Below are 16,905 nucleotides of genomic sequence, written 5' to 3'. Positions count from 1 at the left end.
ATAAGGAAATATACGTTAGGGCACCACATAGTAAAGAGACCAACAGGGGGGACACCTGGCTACTTCACAAAAGCCTATATGGACTGAAACAATCTGGCAAACGCTGGTATGAATGCCTAGTTGAGGTCCTGAAGTCAATGGGATTTACTGCAACCATAGCCGACAACTGTTTTTTCACTAGGAGAGAGGGGGATTCACTAGAATACATCCTAGTCTACGTGGATGACATACTTTACATCAGTAAACACAAAGGGAACCGTAACGCCTTCGCCAGTAAACTAAGTGAACACTTCACATTAAAATATCTAGGGAAAATAAACAGATACCTAGGCGTGCAAGTCAACGAAACCCCCAAAGGTTTTCAACTGTCCCAGAAAGAAAAGATAGAAGAAATACTACACAAATGCAACATGGCAGATGCCAAGGGGTGTGAATCACCCATGCAGCCAGACTTCCTAAAAAATACGCATGGTGAATCACCCAAATTTGAAGACAACACTCTGTACAGGTCAGTCATAGGCTCCCTTTTATATATCGCCAACTGGACTAGGCCAGACATTGCATTATCAGTTAATCTATTGTCCAGGCACATAGGCAAACCTACCATGTACCACTGGGACGCTGTGAAGAGGGTACGGAGGTATCTGAAGCAAAGTGCCGATGCATGCCTAGTCCTAGAACCAGAACCGTCCAACGAACCCGTCCTCTCCTGCTATGCTGATGCTGACTGGGCCGCGGGCACCAAAAGCCGGAAAAGCACATCAGGATACATATTCTACTTGAACAATAGCCCGGTGCATTGGTACACAGGTAAACAAAACTTGGTGGCCACTTCAACCATAGAGGCAGAGTATATATGCCTATCCAAGGCCGCAAACAACCTCATCTGGTTCGATGACCTCCTCGCCAGTGTGTGGTGTGAACCAGCATATCCGATAAACATCTACGAAGACAACAAGGCCGCCATAGAAATCTCCATGGCCGACACGGTAGGACAGAGATCAAGGCATATTGACATAAAGTACAAGCATGTGAGGCAGCTCTCCAAAATCGGGTTCGTAAAGGCCATACACTGCGACACAGAAGAACAGACTGCAGACATACTCACAAAACCACTACAGGGCAGGCAACACTCACACCTGGTATCCAAACTCAATATCCGCCCTTGGGCAACACTTAAGCAGTCAGATCCACAGCAACAGGTCAGGCATTTAGAGGGGGATTTGTCAAATATAAATGCCTTACTCATGCCAGGGGTCAACAGGGACACAGTAGTGCAGGGGTTAACATCAACACCCACTTGGTCAGCTCCACCCACAGACCACTCCTTACCTGAGTCTCCGCCCACAGGTATAAAAAGTAGACACACTCTTCCCCATTCCTCACTTCCAGATGCAGTATGTAATGTAATGATGAACCTGTAAATAAAAGAGACTTGATCAATCAATTGACTCACGTCTGTTATTGGGCCTGATCCATGGATCCTGTAACATAGAGAACTAAACAAAGAGTGGATTATAAAGGTTTTATACATAACAATGTAAATTTGTAAATATAGATATGTACAGAGAAAGACAAGGTAAATAGAACAATAACCCACTGATGTAACAGCTGTAAGAGTCAGTCGTAGGACTGAATCGGTGTTTGTTTGTCTTGTATGTTTTCTTAATGTATTTATGTTTGTGTGTATTTTTTAACCAATAAAAATTTTTTTTAAAAAAAGAAACAGATGCTCAAGACAGTTGCATAACAGAAAACTACACCAGTTGCAAATAGGAGTGTGGCAAAATAAGCCAGATTTTTTTAAAAAAACTTCAGTTGAGGCGGCTAGGTATCTCACCTATGATTTTGTATCCCAATAACACAATTTCCAGATACATATCCCAGAAGGTGTAACTTTCTATCTGTAATGGTTTATAATAATTGACAAGGAATTTACAGAATGAAATACTCACAAGCTTTAAGAAAGATATTTTAGAGAAATAGACATTAAGCAAAGATACATATGCACCAGTGGTGGGTTGCTACCGGTTCGCCCCGGTTTGGGCAAACTGGTAGCGGCAGGAGGCTCTGCCCACCCACCCGGACATCTCTGCACATGCGCAGAAGTGTTGCACGCACGTGAGCGTGCATGCACCAACGAGCAAACCGGTAGCGGCTGAAATTGAAACCCACTACTAACATGCACATATGATTTATGTACACAACTGCTCAAAACCCACATCAGAGAGACTTTGTGGAAGTCTAAAGTCTGTGTTGATATAATCATTCTGCTTTTATAATCTCACTCTTAAGATTGTTCGCTCACCTCTGACCAAATAACAGTGTAGATTTTGTTTCAGGTTCATTGTAAGATGATAGGGAGCAGCAAATAACAATTGTGGTTCTACAATTGCCTCCTAAAGAATCTTGCAAAATTCTGGTCATTTTACTGTCTCGATAAGGTACATATGTCTGCAAGTAAGAAAAAGCTTTTTTACTTTACTGTCCTATAGACAGTAAAGTATTTTGTACTTTTCCAAACCAAGAACCATTTAAGTTTAATTCAGTATGGTATTTTCAACCAGGAGGTTCTATGCTGTAATTATGCATAATGTAATTAAGGACAATTATTAAAATATTTAACACATACTAAAGCAGTGAACGGAATTAACATGAGTGTAACACATTTCATGGCTGAAATTAAGCAATTTGTGTTGTAGCGCGGGAATAACGAGAGGCACAAGCAGGCTAGTAACAACAGCTCTTTAATTCAGGGTGAGACTTCAGCAAAAACTCACAGGCAACAGCCCTCTTTATATACTTTCCAGAGGTAACCAAGAACCAATCAGGATTCACTATGCATTTGAATTTCCCACACAAAATAGATACATACACAACACCCCTCCCTTCCCAGAAGGCACTTATTCTATCTATTTACATATTTACATACAAAATCATGCAGATGACCAGGGCGTGTCTTAATCCTGGTTGACCTGCGCAGTTCAGTTGTAGGCGAGGCGTCGAGCCAGTCGGAGGGACCTCCCGTCTCTCCCGGCTCCGCCAATGGAACCTCCTGGATTTCTCCGGAGGTGTGGCGATCTCCAGCTGGGAGTGTCGGCTCGCTGGGGCAGCGCTGGAACTCAGGGTTGCCAGATAAGTATTCCGGCTTACTCGGGCTTGAGGTAGCTGTGTTGGAGAGACTTGGGTAGTTAGGACATGGTGTTTCATTAGGTAAACGTTTTCGTAATTGATCTATATGTCTCCTCCAGATTTTACCATGCCCAATATCTACTGTGTATGACTTTGGACCAGTAATTCCTACGATGGTTCCTTCTACCCATAGTGGTCCATTAGTGTAGCTTCTAGCAAAGACTAGTGAACCTACTTCGAAGTGTCTTAGTCCTCCCCCTTGCCCGGTGAAACTATCAGAGGAGTAGTTAGGATGCAGTCTGTCTAGAACGCATCGAAGCTTACGGCCCATTAAAAGTTCGGCCGGGCGAAGTGGGGCACGGGGTGGCATGCTGTACTGCTAGGAACTCGTCTATTCTAGCCTGCCAGTCCCCAGCATCGAGTCGGGAGAGGGCTTCTTTGGCCGTTCTTACAAAACATTCAGCAAGGCCATTAGAAGCCGGATGAAAAGGAGCGGATAGTGCATGTCTAATGCCTAGTTCGGCTAGGTAGCCTTCGAATTGAGTTGCCGTAAATTGGGGCCCATTGTCGGACACCAGTGTGTCCGGCAACCTGTGTGTTGCAAAAAGTTTTCTGAGTACTTTGATTACGGCCTCAGAAGTGGTCGATGGCATTAGGGCAATTTCGAGCCACTTAGAATATGCATCAACGATTATTAGAAAGTTTTGGCCATGGAAATCTATGTGAATCCTCCCCCATGGTCCTTTTGGTTTCTCCCACTCCCACACAGGCGCAATGGGGGGATCTGGGTGGGACTTCTGGGAGGGCCTACACTTCCCTACCCACTCAGTGACATCTTGGTCGAGATGCGGCCACCAAACATAGCTACAAGCCAGGCCTTTCATGCGAACAACCCCAGGGTGACCCTCGTGAAACATTTCTAGGACCCTGTGCCTTAATCGCGAAGGAATGACCACCCTGTCACCCCACAACAAGCAACCCCCCCAACATTGACAGTTCATTTTTCTTGTTGAAATACAATTGGAAGTCACTACCGTCCACCTTGGTAGGCCAACCCCTCGTTACCCAGCCCATGACTGTGCGCAAAACAGAGTCTCTGGCAGAAGCCCTCGCCACCTCGCTTGAAGAAATGGGGCCCGGGGAAACAATGTCTAGCAGTAAAACCGGGGCTTCCGGGGTCGGGTTGTCCAATAGTTCCGGTAGAGGACATTGGCTGAGGGCGTCAGCATGTCCTAAGGTTTTGCCTGGTCGGTGGAGCAGTTTGTACGAGTATGCGGCTAAAAATATGGTCCATCTGGTCATCTGGGGGGAGAGGGCAGCCGGGGTCGGTTTATCTCCAGCCAAAAGTCCCAAAAGAGGCTGGTGGTCTGTAATGAGCTCAAAAGTGTAGCCAAACAAGTACTCGTGAAATTTTTTGACCCCCGCTACAGCCGCTAGTGCCTCCCTATCTAGCTGGCTATAGTTCCATTCAGCACTAGACAGAGTGCGAGAGTAATAGGCGATGGGCGCCTCTAACCCATTTGGCAGTCTATGGCCTAAAACTGCGCCAACGCCAAAGGGGGAAGCGTCACAAACTAACACCAGAGGTAGTTCAGCATTGTACTGAATGAGGAAACTGTCCTCGGATAAAAGTCTCTTTACTGCGTTGAAAGCGGTTGCTTCTTGCTTGCCCCAAACCCATGGAACATTTTTCCCAAGGAGCCTGTGCAGAGGCTCCGCAACTGTGGCTTTTTGTTTCAAAAACATCGTATAGAAATTGAGTAGGCACAAGAAGGCCTGCAGCTCAGCTTTCGGCTTGGGGGTGGGCGCGCCTTGGATGGCCCTCACTTTGCTCTCTGTGGGGTGAATGCCTGAGCCGTCAATTCTGTAGCCTAAGAATTCCACTGATGGCACTGCTATCCTGAATTTATTCCGTTTGAGTTTAAGTCCCGCTTCTCTGAATCTGGTTAGGACTTGTCTAACCCTTTGGCCCAACTGCACTTCGTCCTGGCCACTAATCAAAATGTTGTTGAAATACGGAACGACGCCTGGGAGGCCTTGTAGAAGGCGCTCCATGGTACTTTGAAAAAGTCCTGGGGCGATGCTGACCCCAAACTGAAGCCTGGTGCATTTGAAGGCACCTCTGTAGGTTACTATAGTCTGTGATTCTGCCATAGCGTCATCTACTGGCAGTTGCTGGTACGCCTGCGCAAGGTCTAGCTTCGCGAATAGCTTGCCAGGGCCCAGGGAGTGTAGTAGATGGTGGACTATAGGAACCAGATAGGTGCTCTGCTGCAACGCCTTGTTAATCGAACACTTATAGTCGGCGCAAATTCTAATTGAGCCATCTGCTTTAACTGGAGTAACTATTGGAGTTTCCCACTTAGCGTGATCTACAGGAACTAGCACCCCTTGTTTAATGAGCTTGTCGAGCTCCGCATCGATTTTGGGTTTTAAGGCAAAGGGAACTCGCCTCACCTTCAGTCTAATTGGCGCTACGTTGGGGTCTAAACTGAAAGAAATGGGGGTCCCCACGTACTTGCCTAGAGTCTCTTCGAAAACGTCCCGAAACTCGTGAAGCAGTGTTTCTTTCAGTGATGATCCGTTGATGTTGTGGACGCCCGTGAAGCCCATGCCAAGGGCTCGGAACCATTTCATGCCCAGTAGACTCGGAAGGGGCTTGCTGACGACGCTCAGAGGCAGCTCTTTCTGAAACTCGTCGTAGGTGACCCGGAACGTGCCCACTCCTTCAACGGGAACTCAGTTTCCCTGGTAGTCGAGTAGGCGGATTTTCTGTTGGGATAGCTGGCTTTTCTGAAGCTTGGGCAGGAGTGCCTTGAGTGTTGACCAGGACATGATCGATAACGTAGATCCGGTGTCGATCTCCATTTCGCACGATTTGCCATTGATTTCTACTTTCGTGTAGACTTTCTCGTCGTCGGGTGTGCTGGCTTGGCCAATTGTCGTGCTGTAGGTTTCCCGCTTTTCACGCCGTTTTCTCGCGCCGTCATCTTTGATTGGCTGTTTTGAACGAGCCGATTCTGGTTGGTCGCGGTAGTCACGTGGTTTTCGACTACGCGGAGGTTGAGCTCTGCAAACTCGTGCTAGATGGCCTTTTCTATCGCAACGCCTGCAGATGGCTTCTCTGTATTTACACGACTGTCTTTCGTGATCCCCGCCACAGCTGGGGCAGTTCTCGTGGCGGCGGCTTTGTTCACTCGATCTCTTTTCTGTATGGAAGACGTCACAGGCAAACTCACAGGCAACAGCCCTCTTTATATACTTTATATACTTTCCAGAGGTAACCAAGAACCAATCAGGATTCACTATGCATTTGAATTTCCCGCACAAAATAGATACATACACAACAATTTGCATCAAGCATTTATGAATCATTGACATACTTACACTATTTTCAGCTAAACCAGAAATGACATTTCCAAGAGCTGACAGAGATTTGTTGATATTTTTAGCCTCATCCAATACTGCACCTTCTGCTCCAGTTTTACTAACCTAAGATAATGTGAAAGGTTGTACATCTAATCAATATGTATTTAATAAATTTTGGATTGTAGCTAGAAAGACACCTGTAATATAGCATTTGCCTTTCCCACTGAAACACTTTTCCCCATGTATCCCCATCCCAAACCAGTTCCTGATGATTTTTCAAAATTATGGAGAATCTGCAAAAGCTATACAAGTCACGTCATTTTAAAACAAGTGTTTAGAAGAGGAATATTGCAAGTGTATAAGTAGCCCATATTAAAATGCAGTGTTAAAATTATAAAAGGAGCCAACCAAGAACTCTAGAAATGTGTTATATACAATATATTATAAAACAATGCAACATGAAAGAGCTATTACAGGTAGTTCTCGACTTATTGCTCTTTTAATGATGGTCCAGAATTATGACTGCTTCAGAAAGGGTGCTTTACAGCCTGTAAAATATTTCTAGCCATCTCAAAACATTGCACTCTCCCAGTCACATGATCAAGATCTGGATGCTTGGCAAGCTGTTCACCCTGTTCACAACCGGTTGGCAAGTGGCCTGCAATCATGTGATCATCATTTGCAATCTTTTCTGCAAGCTTCATCAGAAAGTCAAGGGGGAAGCCACCAGGGAAGGTTGCAAATTGCAAGCTGCTGTCACCAAGAGGACACCCTCTCATCTCTGGGGGATGGCTGAAAGAGCTGCCTCCTGAAGGAAGCAAAACTCCTTCAGTGGGTTGTAGAACTGGAGATGAAAACCTGAAAATTTCACCCTTGTTCCTGCACCTGGCCAAAGGAATACTCTTCCATGGCCAGAGAGGAGTTGAACATTTCTGGGAGGCAGCTCTTTCAGCCAGTCAGCATGGTTAAGGAGAGCACAGTGCTTGAGGCAGGTAGGGGTGGCCCAGCACAGGCCATGTGCAAGTGTCTTTTCATTCAGGAGCTGAAAATTCTGCTTGGATTTTGACAGGATTTTCAGCTCCAGAGTGGTGTCTCCCTGACCCTCCTGAGGTACTAGATGTTCCTTAACTGGGACTCTGTCCACTTAATGGCCTGGGCAATTGCTTAACAACTATTGGGAGTGCCCGGGATTGCAGTTCTTGGGTGAAGCAGTCACATGACATCTCATTTAATGACCACTTTGCCCAATGACAAAGATTCCAGTCCCAATTGTGGTAGTAAGTCGAGGACTACCTGTATTTCTCCCAATTTTGTCAGTGAATATTATAAACAATCCCATCATACAGGTAATTGTGTATCTAGATCCAACAACAATACAGAACCTTATAACATTTTAAAGATCTCCTGATGTAGTGCAAGGTCAACATGAATTAGGTTTCCCCATACAGCCAGAAATAAAAATAATAATAATAAACAATATTTATTTATTTATTTATTTATTTATTTATTTATTTTTCAAATTTATATACCGCCCTTCTCCCGAAGGACTCAGGGCGGTGTACAGCCAAAGTAAAAACATAGATACAAACATTAAAACCAATTTAAAAAGATGTATATATGTTTGGCCCCAAGATTAAAAGAACAATAACAAAGCTATTAAAAACATTTAAAAAAGTGTTAAACCAGCCTGGCTTGCTGAAAAAGAAAGGTCTTCAGGGCACGGCGGAAGGCACCGAGGTCTTGAATTCTTCGTATCTCTGGGGGCAGTTGATTCCAGAGGGCAGGTGCCCCCACAGAGAAGGCCCTCCCCCTGGGGGCCACCAGTCTACATTGTTTGGCCGATGGCACCCTGAGGAGGCCCCCTCTGTGGGAGCGCACAGGTCGGTGGGAGGCCATTGGTGGCAGCAGGCAGTCTCGAAGATATCCAGGTCCTATGCCATGGAGCGCTTTAAAGGTGATAACCAACACCTTGAAGCGCACCCGGAAAACCACTGGGAGCCAGTGCAGCTCACACAGGAGAGGTGTTATATGGGAGCGCCATGCAGCTCCCGTAACTACTCACACGGCAGCATTCTGGACCAGCTGGAGTCTCCGGGTGCTCTTCAAGGGGAGCCCCATGTAGAGTGCATTGCCGTAGTCCAGGCGAGAGGTGACAAGGGCATGAGTGACTGTGCACAAGGAATCCTGATCTAGGAAGGGCCGCAACTGGCGGATCAGGCAAACCTGATAAAAGGTCCCCCTGGCTACAGCCGTCAGATGTTCCTCCAAGGACAGCTGTGTATCCAGGAGGACGCCCAAGTTGCGAGCCCTCTCTGTGGGGGCCAAAGACTCGCCCCCAATAGTCAGTGATGGAGTCACTGACTATATTGGGACGCCGGGAACCACAGCCACTCGGTCTTGGATGGGTTGAGCCCGAGCCTGTTCCTCCCCATCCAGATCCGTACGGCCTCCAGGCACCAGGACATCACTTCAAGGGCATCATTGGGGTGGCCCGGGGTGGAGATGTACAGCTGAGTATCATCAGCGTACTGATGGTACTTCACCCCGAAACCATGGATGATCTCACCCAGTGGCTTCATATAAATGTTGAACAGAAGGGGCAAGAGGACCGACCCTTGTGGCACCCCACACACAAGGCACCTCGGGGTCGACCTCTGCCCCCCTGCCAACACAGACTGCAACCGGTCAGAGAGAAAGGAGGAGAACCACCGCAGAACGGTGCCCCCCATCCCGAGCTCTTCTAACCGGCACAGCATGATACCATGGTCGATGGTATCGAAAGCCACTGAGAGGTCTAACAGGACCAGAACAGAGGAACAACCCCTGTCCCGAGCCCTCCAGAGATCATCTACCAATGCGACCAATGCCGTTTCCGTGCTGTACCCGGGCCTGAAGCCCAATAGTGGCGAATATCTGTAGCTTGGGTATAGGATGAGAGTGAAGGTTCATTCTCTGAGCTTGTGGGTTGGTTTCTGAACATTTCATTACCAGGCCAGGTAACATCTTCAGCAGAGTTTAGGGGATGTCAGTGTTCTTCTGTGTCAACTTGCGAAGCATTCCTGACCTGCTCACGAGTTGCCATAGGCAAGGGGGATGGGAAAACTAAGCCTCGCAGCTGCATTGAGGAATTTGCATTTCAGTCAAAATAAAGCACATTCCAGCGGCAAGGTCATCTCCAGGGGCACCCACAATGGCCGGAGGGAGTGACTTCTACAACCCGTGAAATTGCTTCATTGGGGAATGTGACTGATGACACACCTTGGGGGGAGGGGGGAAACAGGGTCAGAGCCAAGGCGCGAATTGAGGTCAGAGTTGGCTTCACTTGGATCGTGCCGACATGAAGCTCCTAATAAATAACTGGATTTCTTTTGAAGTGTAGGAAGTTAGCACCTACCCCTTTCCTGGAAGGATGAAATATTTTAGGAAATATTAAAAAGGCAGAATATTATATTTCTCTGGATGAGAAATGGAGAAACATGTTTTAAAGACAAAGCAGCTTCCTGCCTCCCCCACCCCCACACAAACACCTTTGTTAATGGGCCAGAGGCAGAAACTCAATCCTTTGTCAAAGGACCATCAACTAACACAGTAGGACCCATCTAGGACAGAAACTCACCACATGGCACCTGGGAAGATTACATCAGCCAGCAAGGCTAGCTAAAACCCCCACCCCCTGGGAGTCTGACAACCAATCAGGATACTCTTTCTGGGCCCGAGGAAGTTCAAAGCTAGAGAAAGCATAAAACCCGGGGACTGGCTGTATCTCGGCCCCTTTTCTGTTCAGGAACTCAAACCATGTGATCCTGTCCACCATTAAACCATCTTTCCAAGCAGTCTCCATGTTTCCAGTGTCCTTTTCCCCACTTGGAGCAGAATCCAGAAGGATATTTCTTCCAACAGTCTGATTTCACCTCTTTGAGTGACCTCTAGCTGCACCTCTGCCTACTGCTAGCTCCACCGAGCTGTGACTGGTAGGATAGAGAAAGCAAGGGGGGGTCGCCAAATGTGGAACTTTGTGTTTAAAAGGAATGGAAGCCAAGCGAAAGCCAAGTGAAAGTGAAAGGGGAATTAAAAGTAGAAAAGGGAGTCCCCGGTGTATTCCAAGAAAGCAGCCCCAGTGTATATGTGTATTGAAGTGGGGGAGGTGCTAGTACTAGCTGTAGGGGCAGTGAGGTCCTCCCAGATCCTTTTTTGATCTGAAAACCTAGATGAATTCCCTAAATAGGAAGGGGCCTGTACTTCGTGAGGGAATCGAAGTCCTTCCCAGAACCTTTTTTCTGAAAACCGAAGGAGTGTCACCCGGCTACAGCCAAAGTGAACCTTACATTCCAAGGACCATGGGAAGCAGTAGCTCGAGGGTGATGGGAAATCCCCTGGAAGAGTTGATTGTGGCCTGGGACGCCAGGCGGACGACAGTGTTACCTGGCATGAGCAAAAGGAAAGCTTGGAAATTGTGCAGAAAATTGGCTATGCTAAGAGATAACACCGGGAGACAAATTTGGCTAAATAAAGGTACTTTAAAGAAAAGGGAAATATATAAATAGGAATGCTGGGGTTTTTGTTTGTTTTGTCTGTTTGTCTCTTTCTCTGTCTTCTATGCAACCACGTGGTATTTTTGTTAAAATTTGTGCCTTCCCTAATTTAACTGAGATTTATGGTGGGAATGATCAGTGTGTGTGTGTGTAAATCTCAGAGTTCTGTTTTCCTCTCTTTGTCCTCCTTGTTTTTATGTGTGTATGTCCAACTCTTTGTGCGCCCTCGAGGTAATTGTAACTGTAAAATGTATCTGATCCCTAGAGACAAGAATTTGAAATTGTTAGAAAAAAAAGAAGGTTGAAGCAATGAAAAATGGGGGAGAGAGAGAAAAAAGAAAGAAAGAGCCTTTGCCCTGTGTTTGTCTGGCCAACAAGAACAGAGTAAAGAGAACTTTTCATTTTATTTCTATTTTTTTCTCCTTCTCTCTCTGTATCTTAAAGTAACAACTCAAGTTTATGAGGAAACATTTTAAGTTCATTTACAAGAAAAAAAAAATTCAGTCTTGCATTTACTGTATGTGTTTAAATGGTTTTACCTGTTCATCTCTTTCCCGAAGTATGTGAATCCAGTTTTTTCTTTCTCATCTGTTGTGTCTCCATTTTGTTGAAACTGCATTATCTGTTTAGTAACTGCAATACTGTTGTGTTGTTTCTTTTCAAACTCTGCCTGCAAGCTATCTACCCCCCCCCATCTCTAATCCTGTTACAATGCCTTTCCTGGGAAGATTACCCACAAAGGGGGGAGGGGACCCAGTTCTCATGTCTTTCAGCCCTGCACAGATGACTCTGCAACTGTGGAAGCAGAGTACATGCTGCCTCCAGAGGAGACCTTCCATCTGTTTGAGCCAGGAATTGGGTTTGAATCCAGCCTCCGCTATAAGTCATCACAGCAACCAGAGTGGAGCAGACCTTCCCAAGCCTGATTGACCACCCTTACCACCAAGCACATCACCCAGCAGACATGAAAGAAAAGACCCTGAGATGTATAAGTAAAGACCAAAAGACTCTTTTCAATCCCCAGAAGACAGCTGGAAAGACTATGGGGGAGGGTGGAAATTCATTGTAAGGTTTTCTTTCTTGTCTCATTTATATTGTAATCAGTTTAGTGTAAGAATTGTATTTGGGAGTGGTTGCCACAGCAAGTTATGTACACCTTAGATTTCTGTCTGGTGGGGAGGAGAAATTTGTCTAAAATGTCTGTATTGCCTGTATTATAAAAGTAGCTGCATACACATGCACACACAGAGAGACACACCATTTAGAATTAGACTGAAACTATTCCCTTCACTTACCTCCACACAAAGCTTCTCCTAGGTTGATTTTTGCTCTGTGGCACTAAAAGCCCAAGGAGTCATATCTCCCTGCTAATTCCATGGGGAAGGAAGCAATACCCCTCAGGCAATTCCCTCACTTGAAGTGATAGCAGAAAAAGTGATCTCCAAAACCCAAGCCCTGACTGTGACTCACAAATGATGCTGCCCAGTTGCCCAGTAAAGGAAGATATATTGCACTGGTGGTCTCATGAGTAGAAATCCCAGGGCTCATTATGTGTAACACCAAAAAAAAAAAAAAAAAAAAAGAATGGATATTGTACACTGGCTAACCTCAATTTGGACTCACAAATCCTGGATGCACTAAAGTAAGAGCTAGGGCAGGTTCAGTAACCAACCCTTGGAAATGGGCAGCCTGTAATTTAAAGGAAAACCATGGCTGTGAAAAAATTCTGGGACGTGTGCTTGCTTGAAACCTGACTGGAAGCTCACAGAAAGTGATATCTGAAATCTGAAATTAATTGGCATAAAAATTGGATACTGTAAAATTCTTACCAGAACTTTTCTCCTGGCTGCTAGACCTTCATGGTTGAAAGTTTTTGGGAGCCACTGAAGAAATCCTTTTCTGTTGCCTCTATCAATGCCTTCCCCTTTGCATCAGAACAATTAAAAGCACCCATCAAGTATCCCTGATCTGATCAATTTTAATCTTTTGCCAAGAACTTGCTTCAAAACTCACATTGGGGGGTGGGGAGTAGGGATTGTAGGAAGTTAGCACCCACCCCTTTCCTGGAAGAATGAAATATTTTAGGAAATATTAAAAAGGCAGAATATTATATTTCCCTGGATGAGAAATGGAGAAACATGTTTTAAAGACAAAGCAGCTTCCTGCCTCCCCCACCCCCACACAAACACCTTTGTTAATGGGCCAGAGGCAGAAACTCAATCCTTTGTCAAAGGACCATCAACTAACACAGTAGGACCCATCTAGGACAGAAACTCACCACATGGCACCTGGGAAGATTACATCAGCCAGCAAGGCTAGCTAAAACCCCCACCCCCTGGGAGTCTGACAACCAATCAAGATACTCTTTCTGGGCCCCAGGAAGTTCAAAGTCAGAGAAAGCATAAAACCTGGGGACTCGCTGTATCTCGGCCCCTTTTCTGTTCAGGAACTCAAACCATGTGATCCTGTCCACCATTAAACCATCTTTCCAAGCAGTCTCCATATTTCCAGTGTCCTTTTCCCCACTTAGAGCAGAACCCAGAAGGATATTTCTTCCAACAGAAGCTTGGCTTGAGGCTCATGATTTAATTAGGGCATGGGTCAGAACCCTGACAGCCTCTATATAAGGGCTTCGTGAGGTCAGTAGGTCTTGTGATGAGTCAGGTGTGGATGTGTCAAGTGAGGGTCTTGTGATGGGTCAGTTGTGAGTCATCAGTGGGAGTCTTGTGATGGGAAGGTTACATCAGGTGAGGGACATTGGGAGGTGTGCTGGTTGGGCGGTTGTGTGGGTTGGTTGAGGGTCGGTGCTGTCTCTGGTTAGCTGTGCGGTTGGATTCTGAGGGGTTTGTAGACTGGTTGTAGGTCAATGTGTCTGTTGATGGAATTGCTTGTGGAGTGCCAGGCTTCGATGAACTCACAAGTGTGGCGGGTGGTAGCGTGGCCAATGATTTTTGTGTTGCTCTTTTGTGTTGCTTGGTGTTGGTGTGGGTAGAAATTAAGGATTTGGGATTGTGGCTTTTGACTGCCAGCCAGTGTTCGCGGATCCTGGTTTTCAATTGATGTGGTTTGTCCCACGTAGAATTGGTTGCAATTGTTACAGTTGATTTTGTAGATTACATTGTTTCTTTCATCCTTCTGTATCTTGTCTTTGGTTTTGGATAATTCCTGGCGGAGTGTGGTTACAGAAGGATGAAAGTGTTATGACCCAGGTGGTCAAGGCAAGGCAGGCCTCTAGAGAGTTCTTTATTTCTCTCAACAAATGTTCCAGCCAATGGCCCTCCAACGACCAGCAAGGCTCCACCCCCACACTACCCTGAAGGCAGCCACCCTCAGTCTCCCAAACACAGCCCTGGTAGTACAAAGAAAGCCCACAGAGCAGGAGCACGCACACAGGGCAAGGTCCAGGGTTCCAAGTCCAATCCACTAGGCAGAGTACAGGCACAAGACAATGGCAGTCCTCAGGACAAGGAACAGTTCTCAGGCAAGAAGCAGTTCCAAAGACACAGTGAAGCAAAGGCCAAATGCAGGCCACAGGAGAAGGGCTAGGTCCAAAACAAAATGCTAAGAGCAATCTTCCAAGCGAGGCAGGCAAACAACAACAGGCACAAGTCAAAGCTGTGGGAGTGTAAGCCAAAGCAAACAATTGTTCCTGGCAAAGACTAACTCCCCACCACTTCTCCTTAAGTTACTCCCCTCCAGGTATTCCTTGTGAGGAGGGGTGGGGTGTCCTCCTCCTGAGTAGCCTTGCAGCCCTTCTCTGAGCTTGCCTATGCTCCACTCTCCTTGCCCTTGGATCAGTGGAGTAGGAAGCTGTTCCTCATCAGAGAGGATCTGCTGCCTATCAGCACCACTATTGGTCAGCAGCTGATCCTCCCCTGTGTCTGTGCAGGCAGGCAGTTCTTTGTCTGGTTGACCACCTCCCCCAATGCCTGAGGGGCCCAGGACAGCATCGTCCTCAACCCCTGGCATCCTTCCCTGTCAAATGGTCCCAGTTCCAACTCCTCCTCCTCCTCTGAACTGGGCTTTGATGGGGCCATGACAGAAAGAAACAATGTAATCTACAAAATCAACTGTAACAATTGCAACCAATTCTAGGTGGGACAAATATCACATCAATTAAAAACCAGGATCCATGAACACCGGCTGGCAGTCAAACATCACAATCCCAAATCCTTAATCTCAACCCACACCTACACCAAACACCACCAGTTCAATTGGAGCAACACAAAAATCATTGGCCGCACTACCACCCACCACGCTCGTGAGTTCATCGAAGTCTGGTACTCTACAAGCAATTCCATCAACAGACACATTGACCTACAACCAGCCTACGAACCCCTCAGAATCCAAATCAACTGCACAACTAACCAGAGACAGCACTGACCCTCAACCAACCCATGCAAGCCCCCCCACCAGCTCTTCACCTTTCAATGACGCTCACCTGTTGTAACTTCCCCATCACAAGACTCCCACTAATGACTCACACCTGATCCATCACAAGACCTACTTGAGCACACGAAGCCCTTATAAACAGAACAACACTGACACCCCCTAAACTCCGCTGAAGATGTTACCTAGCTTGGTAATGAAACGTTCAGAAACCAACCCACACGCTCAGAGAACAAACATTCACTCTCATAATAATAAACATAGCCATATTGTTGACTGCATTTCTCAGTTGTGAGTGGCAGTCATTCAAAGATATCATGATATGATAAGGATACTTGCTGGTGTGTTGCATATTATCATTAATCTAAATAAAAAGCTGTTGCAAAGAAAATAGATGTTCTGTGAATTGCCCTCTTATCCCCAAATGACAAAAACTCCCTTGTCCTAGAGCAGGCATGATCGCAAAACCTGCAGAGGGGGTGGAGTAGCTATCTTCTACAAAAAGTCACTAAACCTAAAAAATATTCAAGTTGCACATGAACTCGCTCTTCCGGAAACTATCGTCTGCAAACTGTCCTTAAACACCACACTTCGCTTAATTCTGGTCGTAGAAAACTTAGAACTACGCCGCCTTCAGTATGACCTAAGCGTAACTCATAAAATTATCTGCTACAATGTCCTACCTGTCAATGACTACTTCAGCTTCAACCACAGCAATACACAAGCACACAATAGATACAAACTTAAAGTGAACCGCTCCAAACTCAATTGCAGAAAATATGACTTCAGCAACAGAGTGGTCAATGTCTGGAATGCACTACCTGACTCTGTGGTTTCATCCCAAAACACCCAAAATTTTAACCTAAGACTGTCTACTGTGGACCTCACCCCATTCCTAAGAGGTCTGTAAGAGGCGTGCATAAGAGCACCAGTGTGCCTACCGTCCCTGTCCTAATGTTCCCTTTATTTGTATTCATTTTATGTATTCAATTCATGCTTATACTGATATATATTATCTAATACGTACTTGACTAAATAAATAAACAAATAAACAAACAAACAAACAAATAAATAAATAAAAGTGTTCAGCCCATGAATATCTAGTAATGTGGCCACACAAGATTGTAAACTTTTAAGATTATTATGTGATATTACATTATTATATAGTATAAAAATAGTATATAGTTTATATGCGGCCCAAGACTCAGGCAAGCCGAAAGATTGGCTAGTCATGTCCTAGAGCGGGGGTTGGCAATGTGCGGCTCTAGAGCCACATGCGGCTCTTTGGGCCCTCTCCTGCGGCTCCCTGTCAGATGATCCCACCACTGGGTGGCCCCTCCCCTCCCCCTCCCTGCCTGCCCTGAGAAGAGAAGGGCGACTGCAGTGGATGGAGACTCATTCCGTATTCCAGAGCAGGAGCACGCACGCACGCGCACACACACACACAAAGAGAGCTGGAGAAAGAGAGAGGGAGAAAGAGAGA

The sequence above is a fragment of the Pituophis catenifer genome, unplaced genomic scaffold, assembly GCF_029215685.1.
Source record: "Pituophis catenifer annectens isolate HBS135680 unplaced genomic scaffold, rPitCat1.0.hap2 SCAF_5, whole genome shotgun sequence".
Taxonomy (NCBI): Eukaryota; Metazoa; Chordata; class Lepidosauria; order Squamata; family Colubridae; genus Pituophis; species Pituophis catenifer.
The sequence above is the reverse complement of the archived record's forward strand: the minus strand, read 5'-3'. Positions refer to the sequence as shown.